At 49.0% G+C, this 24,454-nt stretch overlaps 7 non-coding genes and 3 pseudogenes across 7 annotated transcripts; all 10 read left to right on the top strand.

Moving 5' to 3' along the window:
- The first annotated feature begins 1,054 nt into the window (after nt 1–1,054).
- LOC130301008 (U2 spliceosomal RNA) lies at nt 1,055–1,245 on the top strand. Its single transcript, XR_008851732.1, has one exon. It is a non-coding gene; the product is annotated as a U2 spliceosomal RNA (small nuclear RNA).
- A 2,079-nt stretch (nt 1,246–3,324) lies between these two features.
- LOC130300981 (U2 spliceosomal RNA) lies at nt 3,325–3,501 on the top strand (annotated as a pseudogene).
- Nucleotides 3,502–9,280: 5,779 nt separating this feature from the next.
- LOC130301026 (U2 spliceosomal RNA) lies at nt 9,281–9,453 on the top strand (annotated as a pseudogene).
- Nucleotides 9,454–11,536: 2,083 nt separating this feature from the next.
- Nucleotides 11,537–11,727, top strand: LOC130301024 (U2 spliceosomal RNA). Its single transcript, XR_008851748.1, has one exon. It is a non-coding gene; the product is annotated as a U2 spliceosomal RNA (small nuclear RNA).
- Nucleotides 11,728–13,819: 2,092 nt separating this feature from the next.
- LOC130301007 (U2 spliceosomal RNA) lies at nt 13,820–14,010 on the top strand. Its single transcript, XR_008851731.1, has one exon. It is a non-coding gene; the product is annotated as a U2 spliceosomal RNA (small nuclear RNA).
- A 2,083-nt stretch (nt 14,011–16,093) lies between these two features.
- LOC130301006 (U2 spliceosomal RNA) lies at nt 16,094–16,284 on the top strand. Its single transcript, XR_008851729.1, has one exon. It is a non-coding gene; the product is annotated as a U2 spliceosomal RNA (small nuclear RNA).
- A 2,090-nt stretch (nt 16,285–18,374) lies between these two features.
- On the top strand, nt 18,375–18,565 carry LOC130301004 (U2 spliceosomal RNA). Its single transcript, XR_008851727.1, has one exon. It is a non-coding gene; the product is annotated as a U2 spliceosomal RNA (small nuclear RNA).
- Nucleotides 18,566–20,658: 2,093 nt separating this feature from the next.
- On the top strand, nt 20,659–20,849 carry LOC130301003 (U2 spliceosomal RNA). Its single transcript, XR_008851726.1, has one exon. It is a non-coding gene; the product is annotated as a U2 spliceosomal RNA (small nuclear RNA).
- Nucleotides 20,850–22,948: 2,099 nt separating this feature from the next.
- LOC130301032 (U2 spliceosomal RNA) lies at nt 22,949–23,108 on the top strand (annotated as a pseudogene).
- A 693-nt stretch (nt 23,109–23,801) lies between these two features.
- Nucleotides 23,802–23,991, top strand: LOC130301030 (U2 spliceosomal RNA). Its single transcript, XR_008851751.1, has one exon. It is a non-coding gene; the product is annotated as a U2 spliceosomal RNA (small nuclear RNA).
- The last annotated feature ends 463 nt before the right edge of the window (nt 23,992–24,454 follow it).

Raw genomic sequence — 24,454 nt, 5'->3', positions numbered from 1 at the left:
AAAAGAAGAAAAAGAAGAATAATACGCCCAGAAAAGAGGCGAAAAGGAGAAAAACGTAAAAAAACGTGAAAAAAAAGTAAGAGGAAGAGAAGGGAAAAAAAGGTGGAAATGGGTTTAAAAGTGATTTCGGCGGAGAATATATATATATATATATATATATATATATATATATATATATATACGCGCACACACACACATATATATAAACGTATTCTCCGTTGAGATATTGCAGCCGCTGCTGTGTCCAGGCCCAGGAGCCTTAGCACTGTGCTGTGATGTCACTCAATACCACTGACATCACTAGGTGTAAACAACATCTCTCCTTTGCTGTGTATGTGACTATGGAGCTGTTTGGTGATGTCGTCTATTATGGCCTTCATAGAAGCAACAGGAGATTGTTGCATCCATCTAGAACCCTCAGAACTACAGTGCTATGATGTCACTCACTTCCACAGGCCTTGCAGAGTGTAAACAACAACAACCCAGCTTTGTTGTGTATGTAACCATAGGGATTTGTGATGTCACCTAGAACCTTCACAGCAGCGACAGCTTTATGAGGAGCATCAGCACTGCTCTGCCTGAGCAGAACCATCACCGCCATAGGTTGTCAAATAACCCGGATTTAACCCACACAGGTAAGTCCAATGGGGTGCAGGCATGTCCTCTATGCTTACAGCTTCCCGTGGGTGTTGGTTTGATACCGTTTGGGGACAGCCAAGGAGGCATCTGCAGGCAACAAAGGTAGGTGTGTGCTTGTGTGTGTGTTTCCTATGCAGATCCTAAGCCCAGTGTCACATGCAAGTAGGAGGAGTAAGAAGGGTTCCTGGCAAATCCGGGTTATGGATTGCATTTAAAAAGGCCCCGTGGGAGTGCAATGGGCCCCTGTCTTGCTGCTTAGCAATAATGGTATGGGTTTAGGTTCTGCTGTGTGTACTGGTGGTTGACTGCCCCCCAGCCCAGAGTGTGCATGGAAAATTGTCTGGCAGCCTCCCTGACAGCAAGCAGTGATAGTGCCCATGAAGGGGACCTTGTTGGGCCCGCCCCTTTCACGGTTATCGCTTCTCGGCCTTTTGGCTAAGATCAAGTGTAGTATCTGTTCTTATCAGTTTAATATCTGATACGTCCCCTATCTGGGGACCATATATTAAATGGATTTTTGAGAACGGGGGCCGATTTCGAAGCTTGCTTCCGTCGCCCTATGCATTGACCCGATATGGCAGTATCTTCGGGTACAGTGCACCACCCCCTTACAGGGTTAAAAAGAAAGATTCCTACTTTCATTGCTACCTGCTTGCTGGCTAGCCAGCTAGCCAGCCCTGTGGGCCTTGCTGCTGCAGCCAAAAAACAAAAGGTGGTGCTGCTGCTGCTGCTTCTGCTGCTTCTGCTTGTGTCTGGCCGCTGTTGGAGCGTCCAGGCACAGGACTTCTGCTGCTGCTGACTAAATGGCCTCCTTAATTGGATCATTTGAGTAGCCAGCACACCTGTGCAGGTAGGGCATGACATGATAGGCAGCTGCCTTGATAGCGGGTGGGTGCTGAATGTTCCTAATTGACAAAATAAGATTAATGCTTATGAAGAAATATAAAATCTCATCCCTTCCCCAATATCGCGCCACACCCCTACCCCTTAATTCCCTGGTTGAACTTGATGGACATATGTCTTTTTTCGACCGTACTAACTATGTAACTATGTAACATAACATGGGGGGGGTCTCCTGGCTGTTCACACAGGTGTGTCATTGCTGTACATTGACCATGCATTGCTTCTGTGGTATTGCAAAGGCAAAGACAAATGCTTCCAGCCATCCATTGCACTAATGGATTGGTCATCAGCTGGCTGTCTATGTCCCGCATCAATATAGACCAAAGTACAGAGGGTTAGGCTATGCTATTGTGCACCTACCTGATGCATCAGAAGGTGCGAGGCCCTTGCTAAATTCTGTGCACAGACTTTGAGATCTATACTTTAGACTGTATCTAAACCTGCTCCAACATGGACTGACATTCTGGCCTACTTTCAGCCGATGCGACTTGTCTGTCGCTGAACAGTCGCTTTTTATGTATTCAGCACCTATGTATAATGTTGTAAAAATGCTCTAGAAGCTAAAGTCGCAGAAATGTCACACATATTTGGCCTGCAACTTTCTGTGCGACAAATTCAGACAGGAAAAATCAGTATAAATCCTTAGAAAATTATCCCCCAGTGTCTCCATCTGCTGGCGGTATTGAATAAGCATTGCTGCACTGATGGGGTATGCATTAGACGAAAAAAAAGAAGAAAAAGAAGAATAATACGCCCAGAAAAGAGGCGAAAAGGAGAAAAACGTAAAAAAACGTGAAAAAAAAGTAAGAGGAAGAGAAGGGAAAAAAAGGTGGAAATGGGTTTAAAAGTGATTTCGGCGGAGAAATATATATATATATATATATATATATATATATATATATATATATACGCGCACACACACACATATATATAAACGTATTCTCCGTTGAGATATTGCAGCCGCTGCTGTGTCCAGGCCCAGGAGCCTTAGCACTGTGCTGTGATGTCACTCAATACCACTGACATCACTAGGTGTAAACAACATCTCTCCTTTGCTGTGTATGTGACTATGGAGCTGTTTGGTGATGTCGTCTATTATGGCCTTCATAGAAGCAACAGGAGATTGTTGCATCCATCTAGAACCCTCAGAACTACAGTGCTATGATGTCACTCACTTCCACAGGCCTAGCAGAGTGTAAACAACAACAACCCAGCTTTGTTGTGTATGTAACCATAGGGATTTGTGATGTCACCTAGAACCTTCACAGCAGCGACAGTTTTATGAGGAGCATCAGCACTGCTCTGCCTGAGCAGAACCATCACCGCCATAGGTTGTCAAATAACCCGGATTTAACCCACACAGGTAAGTCCAATGGGGTGCAGGCATGTCCTCTATGCTTACAGCTTCCCGTGGGTGTTGGTTTGATACCGTTTGGGGACAGCCAAGGAGGCATCTGCAGGCAACAAAGGTAGGTGTGTGCTTGTGTGTGTGTTTCCTATGCAGATCCTAAGCCCAGTGTCACATGCAAGTAGGAGGAGTAAGAAGGGTTCCTGGCAAATCCGGGTTATGGATTGCATTTAAAAAGGCCCCGTGGGAGTGCAATGGGCCCCTGTCTTGCTGCTTAGCAATAATGGTATGGGTTTAGGTTCTGCTGTGTGTACTGGTGGTTGACTGCCCCCCAGCCCAGAGTGTGCATGGAAAATTGTCTGGCAGCCTCCCTGACAGCAAGCAGTGATAGTGCCCATGAAGGGGACCTTGTTGGGCCCGCCCCTTTCACGGTTATCGCTTCTCGGCCTTTTGGCTAAGATCAAGTGTAGTATCTGTTCTTACCTGGCAGGGGAGATACCATGATCGCTACGGTCTGAAGAACTCCAAGCATTGTGGTAGAGATTTTGCGTAGTACGATTGCAGTACTTTTCGTTCTTATTAGAACCGCATTTCTCTAGAGCATACCACCTGAAGATCGTCTCCTGCCTGCCTCGGAACATCTGAAGAAGGAGAAGATCTTGAAGACTGCAGCTCCGGAAGAAGCCGACGAAGAACCTGGAAGAAGGGAATCGGCGGTGAATTCCGGAACAGCGGCGAAGAGGAAGGCGGCGCAGAATCTTTTCGAAGAAACTCGCTGCCTCTGGAGAAGGATTTGCATAGCTCCTCCCACCGGGACCGGATCTGCATAGCTCCTCCCACCCGGGAAAGAAGACTTTGCGAAGCCTCTCTCCACAAGCAAGCAAGGAAGCGGAAAAGAGCCTGCTGGAAGAAGCCATGGCCTCAACCAGCAAGTCCACCCAGGAGGCTGCAGGGCAAGGCCTGGAGGTCCAGCCCCAACCACAGCAAGCTTCAACCTCCACCACGGCAAGGCAGAAGGGCGGCAGAATTCCTGACCTGGAAGCTCCAACCCTGGAGCCCTGGATGAGGCAGACTGTTGCCTTGAAGCTCAAGCCCGTGGACGGAAGGGTGCCGGACATGTCCCACGACGTGTTCTGCAAGAAGATGCTGGCGGATCAAGGCTTCCCCACGGCTGACACCCTGGGAATAGCAACCTTCTTTTCGGGAATCTTCTACATCACCTTTGCCACCATTGGGACCTGTAGAAGATACTGGGAGGTGGTGAAAGCGGCGAGTCCCGAATCCCCTTTCTCTCGCTTTGTGGGCAACTGCCTTATTCAAAGAGAGGAGAGGCGGGTGACGGTCTCAATGCGGAACCCACACACCCCAGGCACGGACATCTCGACCTTCCTGAAGCGCTTCTGCACCGTGGTGAGGGAGCCCACCCGCATCCTGAACTCACTCGGATACTGGACCTGCAAGTGGTCTGTGGTCGTCAGACTCAACAAGAACCCTGCTTCTCCAGACGGACTACAGCACCTGCCAACGACATTTTCCTTGGGCAACTCCACAGGACTTATCTTCTACCCGGACATGCCGCAGACCTGCAGGAGATGTGGCAAGATGGGCCACGAGGGCAAGGACTGTACGGAGGATGCCTGCAGGTATTGCCGTGTGACAGGTCACACGACCAAGGACTGCCCCAAGAGCAAGACCTGCAACCTCTGCGGACTGGCAGCCCACAGCTACAAGGACTGCCCCCAGAGGGAGAGAACATGGGCATCTGTGGCAGCGAGAGCACCGAAGCCAGCCCCAGCTCCGGAGCCAACACCACGGATGGCCAAGCCGACCAAGGAGGGTAAGAAGGCGAAAGCCACCACCCCTGCCCCGTCCCGCCCCTCCCCTGCACCTCCCGCCCCATCCCCTGCCCCTCCCGCCCCATCTCCTGCCCCATCCCGCCCCACCCCTGCCCCATCCCGTCCCACCCCTGCCCCTCCTGCCCCATCCCGTCCCACCCCTGCCCCTCCTGCCCCATCCCGTCCCACCCCCACCCCTCCTGCCCCATCCCGCCCCACCCCTGCCCCCCGTACCCCACCCCGGCCCACCCCTGCCCCCCGTACCCCACCCCGGCCCACCCCTGCCCCGTCCTCCCCTGCCCGGCCCACCCCTGCCCCGTCCTCCCCTGCCCGGCCCACCCCTGCCCCGTCCTCCCCTGCCCGGGCACTCTCTCCTGCCCCCCGCCCCACCCAGCCTCCTTTCTCTCCTGGCCCAGCAGCACCTAACCCCCCTCCAGCTGCTGGTGCCCGCCCTTCGGAGGACTTTCCTGTGCTTCCTCCCCCAGGTACCATACAGAGGAAGAGGAAAGGAAGGGACAACGTATCAGAAGAGTCCCACAAAAGAAAGATAATCGAGACCTGCGAAACCCCTCAAGCTTCAGATGAGGAGGAGGAGATGGAGCAGGTCTGCGAGAGCCCTGAGGCTTCAGAAGGAGAGGAGGTGATGGAGCAGGCCCAAGTGGAGCAGGTCCAAGCAGAGCCAGTCCAAGCTCAATCTATGGAGGAGCTGCTGCAGGACCCAGAGGTTAAGAAAATCCTGGACACTCCGTCCAACACGGTCTACGACGAGTTCTTGGAAGGGCGCTACGAGAAGCCACACGAGCCGACAGGCGCCAGAGAAGAGGACCCGTCCGACCAGACTGGTAACTAGTATCAGAACTAACCTCTCTTTTTTATTCCCATGGCTGATCTCAACATCTTCTGCATTAATGTGAGGAGTATTAGAGCTTGGTTTAGATTCCAGACTGTTCTTACGTTCTTAGATTCCCAGAGGTGTGATGTTTACATGTTGCAGGAATGTGCTTTGTCTGCTTCTAGGTCTTACAACCATCTGGCCAGGCAGTGGCCTCACGGCCCTTCCTACTGGTCTGGTGGGGGCGACAATAGGTCTGCGGGGGTGGCCATCCTGATCAGGGGAGGTAACTTTGCACTTGATTCCGTCCGGGAGCTCGTCTGTGGCAGACTTCTTGTCGCAGACGGTTCCTGGGCGGGTGAGCCCGTGCGGCTCATCAACGTGTACGCCTCCCCTGAGAGGGATGTCCGACTGGAGGTTCTCCAGGCCCTGCGGGCTGAACTCGCCACCACTAGGGCAGTAGTGTTGGGTGGTGACTTCAACTGCCCCATTGAGGTGGACGGGCGCAGTTCTGGCACATCCGCCAACCTGGACGTGACGTCTAAACTGCTGATTGAGATGGTGACGGAGGCATCCTTGCAGGACGTTGTCGGGTCCATCGGGAACGGCTCCGTAAACTATACGTGGAGCCGCCCCGATGGCTCGCTCCGTTCTCGGATAGACTTCATCTTCACTTCGAGAGCAGTCAGAAAGGTGTCGTACTCTATGGTCCCCTGCTTCTTCTCTGACCACAGGGCCATTCGATTCCGGGGGACTCTGGGCCATGGATTCCCACCTGGCCCAGGCTCCTGGAAGTTGAATTGTGCCCTGTTGGAGCAGAGGGAGGTCATGGAGGAACTTAGGGATGCGTACCTTGTATGGCGAAATGACAAATGTCTGTTCAAGTGCATCAGCGACTGGTGGGAATATGTTAAAGTCGAATTCCGTTGTTTCTTTCAGGCAAAAGGCAGACAACAGGCGTGTGCGAAGAAGTGGGACTTGAGGAAACTGCAGCGCGAGCTGCGGTCCCTGCAGGACCTGCTCCAGTGTGGCTGGGACGTCAGGGAGGAGCTGGAGGAGACCAAAAAGAGCTTGAAAAGGCACTTTGAGGAGGAATCCAAGCGAATCGTCTTTCGTTCCAAGGTGGAGAACCTGGAGAAGGGTGAGAAATGTAACTCTTTCTTTTTCAGGAAGCTCCATGCCGGCCACACGCCCCTGACTGAGCTACGAGATGAGACCGGACACATGAGGAGCGGCAAGGAGGAAGTGATGGGGGTCGTCCACGACTTCTACAGCAACCTCTACGCCCCCAAGTCATCCGACCCCGAAGCCGCCGAGAGGTTCCTGTCAGGTGTCACTAACGTTGTTGATCCCGCAGGTGCGGCGGCTGTGGACGATCCCTTGACGGTGGGGGAGCTGCTCTCTGCCGCTAAATCCTTTAAGCCCGGCAGGACCCCGGGCAGTGACGGTCTCCCGGCCGAGCTCTACGTAGCGCTGGGTGACCTGACCTGCCCGGACCTGTTGGAGGTGTACGAGGAGATGGTGGTGGGGGGCAGAATGCCTCCGTCGTTGAGGGAAGGGATGATCACGATCTTGTATAAGCGGAAGGGGGAGAGATGTGACCTGAAAAACTGGCGTCCCATCTCTCTCCTGAACGTGGACTACAAGATCCTCGCCAAGGTGCTGGCCAACAGGCTGAAACCTGTCATGGGGCAGATCGTCCATCCGGACCAGACCTGCAGCATTCCTGGCCGCAGGATTGCCGACAGCCTTGCCCTTGTGAGAGACACGGTCCATTACATCCAGGACCGCGGGGGCCGCGCCGCCCTGGTCAGCTTAGATCAGGAGAAGGCGTTCGACCGTGTCTCCCACGCATTCATGGACAGGGTTTTGCGCAGGCTGGGTCTGGGGAAGATGTTTTGCTCTTTTGTTAACGTTATGTATTTTGACATTTACAGCACGGTGTTGGTGAACGGCTGGAAGACTGACCCCTTTTCCATTCTTTCAGGGGTTAGACAAGGCTGCCCTCTTTCACCTCTCCTTTTTGTTTGTGTTATAGAGCTCTTCGCTGAGACTATCCGGCAGAATGGAGAGATCAGAGGGATCACCGCACCAGGACCAGATCGCCACGAGGTCAAGTGCTCGCTCTACATGGACGACGTGACCGTCTTCTGCGCTGACCAGCGTTCGGTGACTGCACTCGTCCAGACCTGCGAGGACTTCGGCAGAGCTTCGGGGGCAAAAGTCAACTGCGGGAAGTCGGAGGCCATGCTCTTCGGGGAATGGCTCCTGGCTTCTTCCGCCCCCTTCCCCTTTACTATTAAGCCGGACTTCATTCAAATTCTTGGAGTCTGGTTCGGGAAGGAAGGAGCGGCCCTTAAGTCTTGGCAAGACCGACTAGGAAGGATAAACTCGAAGATCGGACTGTGGAGCTCCAGAAAGCTCACGATGGAAGGCAAGGCACTTGTCCTGCGGAGTGAAGTTTTGCCTGTGCTCCAATATACCGCACAGGCCTGGCCTCCCCATACCACCGTTTGCAAGGCCATCACCCGGACAGTGTTTGGCTTCGTCTGGGGCAAAATGGACAGAGTCAAGAGGACCGTGATGTACAAGGAACCCCGCAAGGGTGGGAAGGGAATACCCGACATCCCCGCTCTGCTGAGGGCCTCCTTTGCATGTGTCACGGTGCAGCGGACTCTTGTAGAAAAGACTGGCTCAGCGGGCAGGTCCATGTCTCGCTTGCTTCTCATGCCCCTCTGGAGACAGCTGGGCTGGGACAAGTGGGACAGCTCCATCCCTTACAACTGGAACACTCCCTGGTTCTATGGGGATGTTGTCCGGTTTGTGAGGGAGCACCAGCTGGAAGGACTGAAACCAGACCTATGGAAGCCAAAGACAATCCACAAGCTCATCCGAGCTAAGGACTCGACCGAGCTGGTTCCGGGACTCCCCGCAGCCACTGCAGAGACAGTTTGGAACAATGTGGCCTCAAAGCGGCTTACCAATGGACACAAGGACTTGTCGTGGATGGCCGTCATGGGAGGTCTCTCTCTCAGGTCATTCATGCATGCCCGCAACCTGTGCAAGACCCGGTACTGCCCCCGTTGCCCCTACGTGGAGGAAACATCTTTCCACGTGTTTTGGCAGTGCCCCTTTGCACAGGGTCTGTTGGACGCCCTAGAACACGAACTCAGAGACTCAGTGCCCAGGAGCTGCCTATCGTACCATTCGGTGCTTTACGGCCTGTTCCCTGGGACCCACGACGTGGAGGCCATCCAGGAGGCCTGGCGCCTTATGAACTGTTTTAAGGACGCAGTGTGGCTTGCCAGGAACCGCCTCGTGATCAACAGGGAAAACATGTCCGTCCGGGACTGCCGCAGGTTCATCAAGAACCTGCTTAGAGACTATTCCATCTTGGACAGCTCGGCCGTTGATGAGGAAGAAGAGGAGTGAAGACCCCTCTCCTTCTCCCATGTCTCCCTGAAGATACAGCCCAACAGTTTGGCCCTGTGATCCGCCCCCTCCCTACCCCCACATAGTCGCCCACACCCCTACCCCGATCACAGATTGTATTATTCGGTTTTTGTTTGATCTCTTGTGCCTTTATATTGCAGGATTGAGCTGAATGTTAGAGTAGCATGGTGTGCGATGTATAGCTTAGGGAACCTTTGCTGTGTATTGTACTATCATGCTTTGTGTGACTGTAATTTATTGTACGACTTGTAATGACTGAACGGAAAATAAAGCTCTTTCAATCAAAAAAATCTGTTCTTATCAGTTTAATATCTGATACGTCCCCTATCTGGGGACCATATATTAAATGGATTTTTGAGAACGGGGGCCGATTTCGAAGCTTGCTTCCGTCGCCCTATGCATTGACCCGATATGGCAGTATCTTCGGGTACAGTGCACCACCCCCTTACAGGGTTAAAAAGAAAGATTCCTACTTTCATTGCTACCTGCTTGCTGGCTAGCCAGCTAGCCAGCCCTGTGGGCCTTGCTGCTGCAGCCAAAAAACAAAAGGTGGTGCTGCTTCTGCTGCTTCTGCTTGTGTCTGGCCGCTGTTGGAGCGTCCAGGCACAGGACTTCTGCTGCTGCTGACTAAATGGCCTCCTTAATTGGATCATTTGAGTAGCCAGCACACCTGTGCAGGTAGGGCATGACATGATAGGCAGCTGCCTTGATAGCGGGTGGGTGCTGAATGTTCCTAATTGACAAAATAAGATTAATGCTTATGAAGAAATATAAAATCTCATCCCTTCCCCAATATCGCGCCACACCCCTACCCCTTAATTCCCTGGTTGAACTTGATGGACATATGTCTTTTTTCGACCGTACTAACTATGTAACTATGTAACATAACATGGGGGGGGGGGGGGGGGGGGGTCTCCTGGCTGTTCACACAGGTGTGTCATTGCTGTACATTGACCATGCATTGCTTCTGTGGTATTGCAAAGGCAAAGACAAATGCTTCCAGCCATCCATTGCACTAATGGATTGGTCATCAGCTGGCTGTCTATGTCCCGCATCAATATAGACCAAAGTACAGAGGGTTAGGCTATGCTATTGTGCACCTACCTGATGCATCAGAAGGTGCGAGGCCCTTGCTAAATTCTGTGCACAGACTTTGAGATCTATACTTTAGACTGTATCTAAACCTGCTCCAACATGGACTGACATTCTGGCCTACTTTCAGCCGATGCGACTTGTCTGTCGCTGAACAGTCGCTTTTTATGTATTCAGCACCTATGTATAATGTTGTAAAAATGCTCTAGAAGCTAAAGTCGCAGAAATGTCACACATATTTGGCCTGCAACTTTCTGTGCGACAAATTCAGACAGGAAAAATCAGTATAAATCCTTAGAAAATTATCCCCCAGTGTCTCCATCTGCTGGCGGTATTGAATAAGCATTGCTGCACTGATGGGGTATGCATTAGACGAAAAAAAAGAAGAAAAAGAAGAATAATACGCCCAGAAAAGAGGCGAAAAGGAGAAAAACGTAAAAAAACGTGAAAAAAAAGTAAGAGGAAGAGAAGGGAAAAAAAGGTGGAAATGGGTTTAAAAGTGATTTCGGCGGAGAAATATATATATATATATATATATATATATATATATATATATATATACGCGCACACACACACATATATATAAACGTATTCTCCGTTGAGATATTGCAGCCGCTGCTGTGTCCAGGCCCAGGAGCCTTAGCACTGTGCTGTGATGTCACTCAATACCACTGACATCACTAGGTGTAAACAACATCTCTCCTTTGCTGTGTATGTGACTATGGAGCTGTTTGGTGATGTCGTCTATTATGGCCTTCATAGAAGCAACAGGAGATTGTTGCATCCATCTAGAACCCTCAGAACTACAGTGCTATGATGTCACTCACTTCCACAGGCCTTGCAGAGTGTAAACAACAACAACCCAGCTTTGTTGTGTATGTAACCATAGGGATTTGTGATGTCACCTAGAACCTTCACAGCAGCGACAGCTTTATGAGGAGCATCAGCACTGCTCTGCCTGAGCAGAACCATCACCGCCATAGGTTGTCAAATAACCCGGATTTAACCCACACAGGTAAGTCCAATGGGGTGCAGGCATGTCCTCTATGCTTACAGCTTCCCGTGGGTGTTGGTTTGATACCGTTTGGGGACAGCCAAGGAGGCATCTGCAGGCAACAAAGGTAGGTGTGTGCTTGTGTGTGTGTTTCCTATGCAGATCCTAAGCCCAGTGTCACATGCAAGTAGGAGGAGTAAGAAGGGTTCCTGGCAAATCCGGGTTATGGATTGCATTTAAAAAGGCCCCGTGGGAGTGCAATGGGCCCCTGTCTTGCTGCTTAGCAATAATGGTATGGGTTTAGGTTCTGCTGTGTGTACTGGTGGTTGACTGCCCCCCAGCCCAGAGTGTGCATGGAAAATTGTCTGGCAGCCTCCCTGACAGCAAGCAGTGATAGTGCCCATGAAGGGGACCTTGTTGGGCCCGCCCCTTTCACGGTTATCGCTTCTCGGCCTTTTGGCTAAGATCAAGTGTAGTATCTGTTCTTATCAGTTTAATATCTGATACGTCCCCTATCTGGGGACCATATATTAAATGGATTTTTGAGAACGGGGGCCGATTTCGAAGTTTGCTTCCGTCGCCCTATGCATTGACCCGATATGGCAGTATCTTCGGGTACAGTGCACCACCCCCTTACAGGGTTAAAAAGAAAGATTCCTACTTTCATTGCTACCTGCTCTTGCTGGCTAGCCAGCTAGCCAGCCCTGTGGGCCTTGCTGCTGCAGCCAAAAAACAAAAGGTGGTGCTGCTGCTGCTGCTTCTGCTGCTTCTGCTTGTGTCTGGCCGCTGTTGGAGCGTCCAGGCACAGGACTTCTGCTGCTGCTGACTAAATGGCCTCCTTAATTGGATCATTTGAGTAGCCAGCACACCTGTGCAGGTAGGGCATGACATGATAGGCAGCTGCCTTGATAGCGGGTGGGTGCTGAATGTTCCTAATTGACAAAATAAGATTAATGCTTATGAAGAAATATAAAATCTCATCCCTTCCCCAATATCGCGCCACACCCCTACCCCTTAATTCCCTGGTTGAACTTGATGGACATATGTCTTTTTTCGACCGTACTAACTATGTAACTATGTAACATAACATGGGGGGGGGGGGGGGGGTCTCCTGGCTGTTCACACAGGTGTGTCATTGCTGTACATTGACCATGCATTGCTTCTGTGGTATTGCAAAGGCAAAGACAAATGCTTCCAGCCATCCATTGCACTAATGGATTGGTCATCAGCTGGCTGTCTATGTCCCGCATCAATATAGACCAAAGTACAGAGGGTTAGGCTATGCTATTGTGCACCTACCTGATGCATCAGAAGGTGCGAGGCCCTTGCTAAATTCTGTGCACAGACTTTGAGATCTATACTTTAGACTGTATCTAAACCTGCTCCAACATGGACTGACATTCTGGCCTACTTTCAGCCGATGCGACTTGTCTGTCGCTGAACAGTCGCTTTTTATGTATTCAGCACCTATGTATAATGTTGTAAAAATGCTCTAGAAGCTAAAGTCGCAGAAATGTCACACATATTTGGCCTGCAACTTTCTGTGCGACAAATTCAGACAGGAAAAATCAGTATAAATCCTTAGAAAATTATCCCCCAGTGTCTCCATCTGCTGGCGGTATTGAATAAGCATTGCTGCACTGATGGGGTATGCATTAGACGAAAAAAAAGAAGAAAAAGAAGAATAATACGCCCAGAAAAGAGGCGAAAAGGAGAAAAACGTAAAAAAACGTGAAAAAAAAGTAAGAGGAAGAGAAGGGAAAAAAAGGTGGAAATGGGTTTAAAAGTGATTTCGGCGGAGAAATATATATATATATATATATATATATATATATATATATATATATATACGCGCACACACACACATATATATAAACGTATTCTCCGTTGAGATATTGCAGCCGCTGCTGTGTCCAGGCCCAGGAGCCTTAGCACTGTGCTGTGATGTCACTCAATACCACTGACATCACTAGGTGTAAACAACATCTCTCCTTTGCTGTGTATGTGACTATGGAGCTGTTTGGTGATGTCGTCTATTATGGCCTTCATAGAAGCAACAGGAGATTGTTGCATCCATCTAGAACCCTCAGAACTACAGTGCTATGATGTCACTCACTTCCACAGGCCTTGCAGAGTGTAAACAACAACAACCCAGCTTTGTTGTGTATGTAACCATAGGGATTTGTGATGTCACCTAGAACCTTCACAGCAGCGACAGCTTTATGAGGAGCATCAGCACTGCTCTGCCTGAGCAGAACCATCACCGCCATAGGTTGTCAAATAACCCGGATTTAACCCACACAGGTAAGTCCAATGGGGTGCAGGCATGTCCTCTATGCTTACAGCTTCCCGTGGGTGTTGGTTTGATACCGTTTGGGGACAGCCAAGGAGGCATCTGCAGGCAACAAAGGTAGGTGTGTGCTTGTGTGTGTGTTTCCTATGCAGATCCTAAGCCCAGTGTCACATGCAAGTAGGAGGAGTAAGAAGGGTTCCTGGCAAATCCGGGTTATGGATTGCATTTAAAAAGGCCCCGTGGGAGTGCAATGGGCCCCTGTCTTGCTGCTTAGCAATAATGGTATGGGTTTAGGTTCTGCTGTGTGTACTGGTGGTTGACTGCCCCCCAGCCCAGAGTGTGCATGGAAAATTGTCTGGCAGCCTCCCTGACAGCAAGCAGTGATAGTGCCCATGAAGGGGACCTTGTTGGGCCCGCCCCTTTCACGGTTATCGCTTCTCGGCCTTTTGGCTAAGATCAAGTGTAGTATCTGTTCTTATCAGTTTAATATCTGATACGTCCCCTATCTGGGGACCATATATTAAATGGATTTTTGAGAACGGGGGCCGATTTCGAAGCTTGCTTCCGTCGCCCTATGCATTGACCCGATATGGCAGTATCTTCGGGTACAGTGCACCACCCCCTTACAGGGTTAAAAAGAAAGATTCCTACTTTCATTGCTACCTGCTTGCTGGCTAGCCAGCTAGCCAGCCCTGTGGGCCTTGCTGCTGCAGCCAAAAAACAAAAGGTGGTGCTGCTGCTGCTGCTTCTGCTGCTTCTGCTTGTGTCTGGCCGCTGTTGGAGCGTCCAGGCACAGGACTTCTGCTGCTGCTGACTAAATGGCCTCCTTAATTGGATCATTTGAGTAGCCAGCACACCTGTGCAGGTAGGGCATGACATGATAGGCAGCTGCCTTGATAGCGGGTGGGTGCTGAATGTTCCTAATTGACAAAATAAGATTAATGCTTATGAAGAAATATAAAATCTCATCCCTTCCCCAATATCGCGCCACACCCCTACCCCTTAATTCCCTGGTTGAACTTGATGGACATATGTCTTTTTTCGACCGTACTAACTATGTAACTATGTAACGTAACATGGGGGGGGGGGGGTCTCCTGGCTGTTCACACAGGTGTGTCATTGCTGTACATTGACCATGCATTGCTTCTGTGGTATTGCAAAGGCAAAGACAAATGCTTCCAGCCATCCATTGCACTAATGGATTGGTCATCAGCTGGCTGTCTATGTCCCGCATCAATATAGACCAAAGTACAGAGGGTTAGGCTATGCTATTGTGCACCTACCTGATGCATCAGAAGGTGCGAGGCCCTTGCTAAATTCTGTGCACAGACTTTGAGATCTATACTTTAGACTGTATCTAAACCTGCTCCAACATGGACTGACATTCTGGCCTACTTTCAGCCGATGCGACTTGTCTGTCGCTGAACAGTCGCTTTTTATGTATTCAGCACCTATGTATAATGTTGTAAAAATGCTCTAGAAGCTAAAGTCGCAGAAATGTCACACATATTTGGCCTGCAACTTTCTGTGCGACAAATTCAGACAGGAAAAATCAGTATAAATCCTTAGAAAATTATCCCCCAGTGTCTCCATCTGCTGGCGGTATTGAATAAGCATTGCTGCACTGATGGGGTATGCATTAGACGAAAAAAAAGAAGAAAAAGAAGAATAATACGCCCAGAAAAGAGGCGAAAAGGAGAAAAACGTAAAAAAACGTGAAAAAAAAGTAAGAGGAAGAGAAGGGAAAAAAAGGTGGAAATGGGTTTAAAAGTGATTTCGGCGGAGAATATATATATATATATATATATATATATATATATATATATATATATACGCGCACACACACATATATATAAACGTATTCTCCGTTGAGATATTGCAGCCGCTGCTGTGTCCAGGCCCAGGAGCCTTAGCACTGTGCTGTGATGTCACTCAATACCACTGACATCACTAGGTGTAAACAACATCTCTCCTTTGCTGTGTATGTGACTATGGAGCTGTTTGGTGATGTCGTCTATTATGGCCTTCATAGAAGCAACAGGAGATTGTTGCATCCATCTAGAACCCTCAGAACTACAGTGCTATGATGTCACTCACTTCCACAGGCCTTGCAGAGTGTAAACAACAACAACCCAGCTTTGTTGTGTATGTAACCATAGGGATTTGTGATGTCACCTAGAACCTTCACAGCAGCGACAGCTTTATGAGGAGCATCAGCACTGCTCTGCCTGAGCAGAACCATCACCGCCATAGGTTGTCAAATAACCCGGATTTAACCCACACAGGTAAGTCCAATGGGGTGCAGGCATGTCCTCTATGCTTACAGCTTCCCGTGGGTGTTGGTTTGATACCGTTTGGGGACAGCCAAGGAGGCATCTGCAGGCAACAAAGGTAGGTGTGTGCTTGTGTGTGTGTTTCCTATGCAGATCCTAAGCCCAGTGTCACATGCAAGTAGGAGGAGTAAGAAGGGTTCCTGGCAAATCCGGGTTATGGATTGCATTTAAAAAGGCCCCTTGGGAGTGCAATGGGCCCCTGTCTTGCTGCTTAGCAATAATGGTATGGGTTTAGGTTCTGCTGTGTGTACTGGTGGTTGACTGCCCCCCAGCCCAGAGTGTGCATGGAAAATTGTCTGGCAGCCTCCCTGACAGCAAGCAGTGATAGTGCCCATGAAGGGGACCTTGTTGGGCCCGCCCCTTTCACGGTTATCGCTTCTCGGCCTTTTGGCTAAGATCAAGTGTAGTATCTGTTCTTATCAGTTTAATATCTGATACGTCCCCTATCTGGGGACCATATATTAAATGGATTTTTGAGAACGGGGGCCGATTTCGAAGCTTGCTTCCGTCGCCCTATGCATTGACCCGATATGGCAGTATCTTCGGGTACAGTGCACCACCCCCTTACAGGGTTAAAAAGAAAGATTCCTACTTTCATTGCTACCTGCTTGCTGGCTAGCCAGCTAGCCAGCCCTGTGGGCCTTGCTGCTGCAGCCAAAAAACAAAAGGTGGTGCTGCTGCTGCTGCTTCTGCTGCTTCTGCTTGTGTCTGGCCGCTGTTGGAGCGTCCAGGCACAGGACTTCTGCTGCTGCTGACTAAATGGCCTCCTTAATTGGATCATTTGAGTAGCCAGCACACCTGTGCAGGTAGGGCATGACATGATAGGCAGCTGCCTTGATAGCGGGTGGGTGCTGAATGTTCCTAATTGACAAAATAAGATTAATGCTTATGAAGAAATATAAAATCTCATCCCTTCCCCAATATCGCGCCACACCCCTACCCCTTAATTCCCTGGTTGAACTTGATGGACATATGTCTTTTTTCGACCGTACTAACTATGTAACTATGTAACATAACATGGGGGGGGGGGGGGGTCTCCTGGCTGTTCACACAGGTGTGTCATTGCTGTACATTGACCATGCATTGCTTCTGTGGTATTGCAAAGGCAAAGACAAATGCTTCCAGCCATCCATTGCACTAATGGATTGGTCATCAGCTGGCTGTCTATGTCCCGCATCAATATAGACCAAAGTACAGAGGGTTAGGCTATGCTATTGTGCACCTACCTGATGCATCAGAAGGTGCGAGGCCCTTGCTAAATTCTGTGCACAGACTTTGAGATCTATACTTTAGACTGTATCTAAACCTGCTCCAACATGGACTGACATTCTGGCCTACTTTCAGCCGATGCGACTTGTCTGTCGCTGAACAGTCGCTTTTTATGTATTCAGCACCTATGTATAATGTTGTAAAAATGCTCTAGAAGCTAAAGTCGCAGAAATGTCACACATATTTGGCCTGCAACTTTCTGTGCGACAAATTCAGACAGGAAAAATCAGTATAAATCCTTAGAAAATTATCCCCCAGTGTCTCCATCTGCTGGCGGTATTGAATAAGCATTGCTGCACTGATGGGGTATGCATTAGACGAAAAAAAAGAAGAAAAAGAAGAATAATACGCCCAGAAAAGAGGCGAAAAGGAGAAAAACGTAAAAAAACGTGAAAAAAAAGTAAGAGGAAGAGAAGGGAAAAAAAGGTGGAAATGGGTTTAAAAGTGATTTCGGCGGAGAAATATATATATATATATATATATATATATATATATATATATATATATATACGCGCACACACACACATATATATAAACGTATTCTCCGTTGAGATATTGCAGCCGCTGCTGTGTCCAGGCCCAGGAGCCTTAGCACTGTGCTGTGATGTCACTCAATACCACTGACATCACTAGGTGTAAACAACATCTCTCCTTTGCTGTGTATGTGACTATGGAGCTGTTTGGTGATGTCGTCTATTATGGCCTTCATAGAAGCAACAGGAGATTGTTGCATCCATCTAGAACCCTCAGAACTACAGTGCTATGATGTCACTCACTTCCACAGGCCTTGCAGAGTGTAAACAACAACAACCCAGCTTTGTTGTGTATGTAACCATAGGGATTTGTGATGTCACCTAGAACCTTCACAGCAGCGACAGCTTTATGAGGAGCATCAGCACTGCTCTGCCTGAGCAGAACCATCACCGCCATAGGTTGTCAAATAACCCGGATTTAACCCACACAGGTAAGTCCAATGGGGTGCAGGCATGTCCTCTATGCTTACAGCTTCCCGTGGGTGTTGGTTTGATACCGTTTGGGGACAGCCAAGGAGGCATCTGCAGGCAACAAAGGTAGGTGTGTGCTTGTGTGTGTGTTTCCTATGCAGATCCTAAGCCCAGTGTCACATGCAAGTAGGAGGAGTAAGAAGGGTTCCTGGCAAATCCGGGTTATGGATTGCATTTAAAAAGGCCCCGTGGGAGTGCAATGGGCCCCTGTCTTGCTGCTTAGCAATAATGGTATGGGTTTAGGTTCTGCTGTGTGTACTGGTGGTTGACTGCCCCCCAGCCCAGAGTGTGCATGGAAAATTGTCTGGCAGCCTCCCTGACAGCAAGCAGTGATAGTGCCCATGAAGGGGACCTTGTTGGGCCCGCCCCTTTCACGGTTATCGCTTCTCGGCCTTTTGGCTAAGATCAAGTGTAGTATCTGTTCTTATCAGTTTAATATCTGATACGTCCCCTATCTGGGGACCATATATTAAATGGATTTTTGAGAACGGGGGCCGATTTCGAAGCTTGCTTCCGTCGCCCTATGCATTGACCCGATATGGCAGTATCTTCGGGTACAGTGCACCACCCCCTTACAGGGTTAAAAAGAAAGATTCCTACTTTCATTGCTACCTGCTTGCTGGCTAGCCAGCTAGCCAGCCCTGTGGGCCTTGCTGCTGCAGCCAAAAAACAAAAGGTGGTGCTGCTGCTGCTGCTTCTGCTGCTTCTGCTTGTGTCTGGCCGCTGTTGGAGCGTCCAGGCACAGGACTTCTGCTGCTGCTGACTAAATGGCCTCCTTAATTGGATCATTTGAGTAGCCAGCACACCTGTGCAGGTAGGGCATGACATGATAGGCAGCTGCCTTGATAGCGGGTGGGTGCTGAATGTTCCTAATTGACAAAATAAGATTAATGCTTATGAAGAAATATAAAATCTCATCCCTTCCCCAATATCGCGCCACACCCCTACCCCTTAATTCCCTGGTTGAACTTGATGGACATATGTCTTTTTTCGACCGTACTAACTATGTAACTATGTAACATAACATGGGGGGGGGGGGGGGGGGGGGGTCTCCTGGCTGTTCACACAGGTGTGTCATTGCTGTACATTGACCATGCATTGCTTCTGTGGTATTGCAAAGGCAAAGACAAATGCTTCCAGCCATCCATTGCACTAATGGATTGGTCATCAGCTGGCTGTCTATGTCCCGCATCAATATAGACCAAAGTACAGAGGGTTAGGCTATGCTATTGTGCACCTACCTGATGCATCAGAAGGTGCGAGGCCCTTGCTAAATTCTGTGCACAGACTTTGAGATCTATACTTTAGACTGTATCTAAACCTGCTCCAACATGGACTGACATTCTGGCCTACTTTCAGCCGATGCGACTTGTCTGTCGCTGAACAGTCGCTTTTTATGTATTCAGCACCTATGTATAATGTTGTAAAAATGCTCTAGAAGCTAAAGTCGCAGAAATGTCACACATATTTGGCCTGCAACTTTCTGTGCGACAAATTCAGACAGGAAAAATCAGTATAAATCCTTAGAAAATTATCCCCCAGTGTCTCCATCTGCTGGCGGTATTGAATAAGCATTGCTGCACTGATGGGGTATGCATTAGACGAAAAAAAAGAAGAAAAAGAAGAATAATACGCCCAGAAAAGAGGCGAAAAGGAGAAAAACGTAAAAAAACGTGAAAAAAAAGTAAGAGGAAGAGAAGGGAAAAAAAGGTGGAAATGGGTTTAAAAGTGATTTCGGCGGAGAAATATATATATATATATATATATATATATATATATATATATATATACGCGCACACACACACATATATATAAACGTATTCTCCGTTGAGATATTGCAGCCGCTGCTGTGTCCAGGCCCAGGAGCCTTAGCACTGTGCTGTGATGTCACTCAATACCACTGACATCACTAGGTGTAAACAACATCTCTCCTTTGCTGTGTATGTGACTATGGAGCTGTTTGGTGATGTCGTCTATTATGGCCTTCATAGAAGCAACAGGAGATTGTTGCATCCATCTAGAACCCTCAGAACTACAGTGCTATGATGTCACTCACTTCCACAGGCCTTGCAGAGTGTAAACAACAACAACCCAGCTTTGTTGTGTATGTAACCATAGGGATTTGTGATGTCACCTAGAACCTTCACAGCAGCGACAGCTTTATGAGGAGCATCAGCACTGCTCTGCCTGAGCAGAACCATCACCGCCATAGGTTGTCAAATAACCCGGATTTAACCCACACAGGTAAGTCCAATGGGGTGCAGGCATGTCCTCTATGCTTACAGCTTCCCGTGGGTGTTGGTTTGATACCGTTTGGGGACAGCCAAGGAGGCATCTGCAGGCAACAAAGGTAGGTGTGTGCTTGTGTGTGTGTTTCCTATGCAGATCCTAAGCCCAGTGTCACATGCAAGTAGGAGGAGTAAGAAGGGTTCCTGGCAAATCCGGGTTATGGATTGCATTTAAAAAGGCCCCGTGGGAGTGCAATGGGCCCCTGTCTTGCTGCTTAGCAATAATGGTATGGGTTTAGGTTCTGCTGTGTGTACTGGTGGTTGACTGCCCCCCAGCCCAGAGTGTGCATGGAAAATTGTCTGGCAGCCTCCCTGACAGCAAGCAGTGATAGTGCCCATGAAGGGGACCTTGTTGGGCCCGCCCCTTTCACGGTTATCGCTTCTCGGCCTTTTGGCTAAGATCAAGTGTAGTATCTGTTCTTATCAGTTTAATATCTGATACGTCCCCTATCTGGGGACCATATATTAAATGGATTTTTGAGAACGGGGGCCGATTTCGAAGCTTGCTTCCGTCGCCCTATGCATTGACCCGATATGGCAGTATCTTCGGGTACAGTGCACCACCCCCTTACAGGGTTAAAAAGAAAGATTCCTACTTTCATTGCTACCTGCTTGCTGGCTAGCCAGCTAGCCAGCCCTGTGGGCCTTGCTGCTGCAGCCAAAAAACAAAAGGTGGTGCTGCTGCTGCTGCTTCTGCTGCTTCTGCTTGTGTCTGGCCGCTGTTGGAGCGTCCAGGCACAGGACTTCTGCTGCTGCTGACTAAATGGCCTCCTTAATTGGATCATTTGAGTAGCCAGCACACCTGTGCAGGTAGGGCATGACATGATAGGCAGCTGCCTTGATAGCGGGTGGGTGCTGAATGTTCCTAATTGACAAAATAAGATTAATGCTTATGAAGAAATATAAAATCTCATCCCTTCCCCAATATCGCGCCACACCCCTACCCCTTAATTCCCTGGTTGAACTTGATGGACATATGTCTTTTTTCGACCGTACTAACTATGTAACTATGTAACATAACATGGGGGGGGGGGGGGGGGGTCTCCTGGCTGTTCACACAGGTGTGTCATTGCTGTACATTGACCATGCATTGCTTCTGTGGTATTGCAAAGGCAAAGACAAATGCTTCCAGCCATCCATTGCACTAATGGATTGGTCATCAGCTGGCTGTCTATGTCCCGCATCAATATAGACCAAAGTACAGAGGGTTAGGCTATGCTATTGTGCACCTACCTGATGCATCAGAAGGTGCGAGGCCCTTGCTAAATTCTGTGCACAGACTTTGAGATCTATACTTTAGACTGTATCTAAACCTGCTCCAACATGGACTGACATTCTGGCCTACTTTCAGCCGATGCGACTTGTCTGTCGCTGAACAGTCGCTTTTTATGTATTCAGCACCTATGTATAATGTTGTAAAAATGCTCTAGAAGCTAAAGTCGCAGAAATGTCACACATATTTGGCCTGCAACTTTCTGTGCGACAAATTCAGACAGGAAAAATCAGTATAAATCCTTAGAAAATTATCCCCCAGTGTCTCCATCTGCTGGCGGTATTGAATAAGCATTGCTGCACTGATGGGGTATGCATTAGACGAAAAAAAAGAAGAAAAAGAAGAATAATACGCCCAGAAAAGAGGCGAAAAGGAGAAAAACGTAAAAAAACGTGAAAAAAAAGTAAGAGGAAGAGAAGGGAAAAAAAGGTGGAAATGGGTTTAAAAGTGATTTCGGCGGAGAAATATATATATATATATATATATATATATATATATATATATATATATATATATATACGCGCACACACACACATATATATAAACGTATTCTCCGTTGAGATATTGCAGCCGCTGCTGTGTCCAGGCCCAGGAGCCTTAGCACTGTGCTGTGATGTCACTCAATACCACTGACATCACTAGGTGTAAACAACATCTCTCCTTTGCTGTGTATGTGACTATGGAGCTGTTTGGTGATGTCGTCTATTATGGCCTTCATAGAAGCAACAGGAGATTGTTGCATCCATCTAGAACCCTCAGAACTACAGTGCTATGATGTCACTCACTTCCACAGGCCTTGCAGAGTGTAAACAACAACAACCCAGCTTTGTTGTGTATATAACCATAGGGATTTGTGATGTCACCTAGAACCTTCACAGCAGCGACAGCTTTATGAGGAGCATCAGCACTGCTCTGCCTGAGCAGAACCATCACCGCCATAGGTTGTCAAATAACCCGGATTTAACCCACACAGGTAAGTCCAATGGGGTGCAGGCATGTCCTCTATGCTTACAGCTTCCCGTGGGTGTTGGTTTGATACCGTTTGGGGACAGCCAAGGAGGCATCTGCAGGCAACAAAGGTAGGTGTGTGCTTGTGTGTGTGTTTCCTATGCAGATCCTAAGCCCAGTGTCACATGCAAGTAGGAGGAGTAAGAAGGGTTCCTGGCAAATCCGGGTTATGGATTGCATTTAAAAAGGCCCCGTGGGAGTGCAATGGGCCCCTGTCTTGCTGCTTAGCAATAATGGTATGGGTTTAGGTTCTGCTGTGTGTACTGGTGGTTGACTGCCCCCCAGCCCAGAGTGTGCATGGAAAATTGTCTGGCAGCCTCCCTGACAGCAAGCAGTGATAGTGCCCATGAAGGGGACCTTGTTGGGCCCGCCCCTTTCACGGTTATCGCTTCTCGGCCTTTTGGCTAAGATCAAGTGTAGTATCTGTTCTTATCAGTTTTCATGCTGGTGGGGATGGGTGCTGCATGGAGGATGCAGGTGTACCAGGGCTTTCCGGGGCTGGTTCTGAGGAATCAGCTCGACGGCTGCCCCGATGTGACCTGTTCCCTCCGGGTCTCGCCATGAGGCTGAGAGGGTCTAGAGCCGAGGTACTTTTGTGCCTCGGGGAGTGGTGACCCCGAGGTGCCGAAACTCACTGGGAGAATAGGCTCACTGAGTTGAAGCACGGGCACCATAATCTCTTCACCTTGTGGCACTCACCTCTTGATTCCCGGCCTTCTGGCTAGGATCAGAGAAATTTTTATAGATCCGGCCGGATGTCCGGGCAGTATATCTGCACACATTCACTTATTTATTTATTTTTTGTCTCACTGTGTCACTTTTTGCGTGTTGTGTGTTCACAGGATTTGTCAGGATGCGGTAGCCCTTCTGGGTGTCCCTCCTGGCGGTCTAGGGGAGGTGTGTGTGGCCATTAGGTTCCGCACCTCCCTGCAAACACCCCGGGTACTCCTGCTTCGCAGGGTACCTACCGTAATCGGCTCTGCGGGCAGATACCTTGGCTAACGCCAAGGGGGATGCCGGGAGCATTTGTGGTCTCCTAGTAGCTTCGGCGAAAAGGGACATCGAACCTGGAACCTCGCAGGTACCTTTTGGTCCGGAGGCGAAGGGTAAGGTTTGTTGGGGGGCCTCTCTCCTATCGGAGAAGGGCTTGCGATAGACCGCATCCTTTGTGCACGTTTTTTTTAGTGTAACACGTTTGCACTTTTTCTTGCACTTTGGGTGAATCGAAAGCACGTTCCTCGGCTTTAGATAAAAAAAAAAAAAAAAAAAAAAAATCTGTTCTTATCAGTTTAATATCTGATACGTCCCCTATCTGGGGACCATATATTAAATGGATTTTTGAGAACGGGGGCCGATTTCGAAGCTTGCTTCCGTCGCCCTATGCATTGACCCGATATGGCAGTATCTTCGGGTACAGTGCACCACCCCCTTACAGGGTTAAAAAGAAAGATTCCTACTTTCATTGCTACCTGCTTGCTGGCTAGCCAGCTAGCCAGCCCTGTGGGCCTTGCTGCTGCAGCCAAAAAACAAAAGGTGGTGCTGCTGCTGCTGCTTCTGCTGCTTCTGCTTGTGTCTGGCCGCTGTTGGAGCGTCCAGGCACAGGACTTCTGCTGCTGCTGACTAAATGGCCTCCTTAATTGGATCATTTGAGTAGCCAGCACACCTGTGCAGGTAGGGCATGACATGATAGGCAGCTGCCTTGATAGCGGGTGGGTGCTGAATGTTCCTAATTGACAAAATAAGATTAATGCTTATGAAGAAATATAAAATCTCATCCCTTCCCCAATATCGCGCCACACCCCTACCCCTTAATTCCCTGGTTGAACTTGATGGACATATGTCTTTTTTCGACCGTACTAACTATGTAACTATGTAACATAACATGGGGGG

The sequence above is a fragment of the Hyla sarda genome, unplaced genomic scaffold, assembly GCF_029499605.1.
Source record: "Hyla sarda isolate aHylSar1 unplaced genomic scaffold, aHylSar1.hap1 scaffold_1107, whole genome shotgun sequence".
Classification (NCBI taxonomy): domain Eukaryota; kingdom Metazoa; phylum Chordata; class Amphibia; order Anura; family Hylidae; genus Hyla; species Hyla sarda.
Note: the sequence above shows the minus strand (reverse complement) of the source record. Positions and strands in the feature narration are given on the sequence as shown.